Genomic DNA, 1008 nt, shown 5'->3' on the forward strand with positions numbered 1-1008 from the left:
AGTTAGGACACGGGGGCAGTGAGCACAGGGGGTGATGGGTGAGAGTTAGGACACGGGGCAGCCGAGTTTTGGATCACTTCAAGTTTCTATTGGGTGGAATGTAGAAAGAAATTTGAGAGAGGGGGAAGGGGAGAGGATGGGAAGAGGGAAATGAGTGAGAGATGGGGAAAGCAAGAATAAGATGTGGAATGGGTCAGGGAGAGAGAGTGTAAAGGACACAAGGAGGAGAAGAGGGGAGCCTGTTGTTTCAGGAACAGTCTTGGAGCTGTTTAATATTTATAATTAGGCCCCAGGGAGATTTGAACCCACGACCTCTGGTTTACAAGACCAATTCTCTAACCCCTGAGCTATGGAGCCACCTGCTCTGGGAAAGACAGGGGAAGGAGCAGGAAAGAGAGGGGAAGGGAAAAGAGAGAGTGGAAGGAGTGAGAGAGAGGGAATAGAGACAGCGAGAAAGAGAGGAAAAGAGAGGGAGGGGATGGAGAGAGAGAGAGTGGAAGGAGGGAAAGAGAGGGCTAGGGGTGGGAGAGAGAAAGGGGCGAAGGGGAGAGAGAGGAAGGAAGAGGAAAGAGATGTTAAGGGGAGAGAGGGGGAAGGAATGAGAGAGATTGGAGGAAATGGGTAGAGGAGAGAGAGGGAAACGGGAGAGTGCGGAAGGGGAGAGAGGGGGGAATGAGTGATAAAGAGAAATGGGGAGAGCGGCAGAATGTGTAGTGATGGGGAAGATAGGGAGAGAGGGAGAATGAGAAAGGGGGCGAAAGGAGAATAGGAGAGCTTTGTGTTTCAGGGTCAGTCTCAGAGCTGGTCAATATTTATTATTAAATCCCTTGTTAATTGACAGTGAATTTAAATACTGAGTTAACTTTGAATTGGCCCCAGTGAGATTTAAACCCACAACCACTAGTTTACTAAACCAGTGCTTTAACCCCTGAACTATGGAGCCACCTGTTCCAGCGAAAACAGGGGAAGGATCAGGAAAGAGAGGGGAAGGGAAAAGGAGTGCGGAGG

At 49.6% G+C, this 1008-nt stretch overlaps 1 non-coding gene across 1 annotated transcript; it reads right to left on the reverse strand.

Moving 5' to 3' along the window:
• Window positions 1-284: 284 nt before the first annotated feature.
• trnat-ugu (transfer RNA threonine (anticodon UGU)) lies at window positions 285-357 on the reverse strand. The gene has a single exon. It is a non-coding gene; the product is annotated as a tRNA-Thr (tRNA).
• Window positions 358-1008: the final 651 nt, after the last annotated feature.

This window comes from Pristiophorus japonicus, unplaced genomic scaffold (genome assembly GCF_044704955.1).
Source record: "Pristiophorus japonicus isolate sPriJap1 unplaced genomic scaffold, sPriJap1.hap1 HAP1_SCAFFOLD_288, whole genome shotgun sequence".
Classification (NCBI taxonomy): Eukaryota; Metazoa; Chordata; class Chondrichthyes; family Pristiophoridae; genus Pristiophorus; species Pristiophorus japonicus.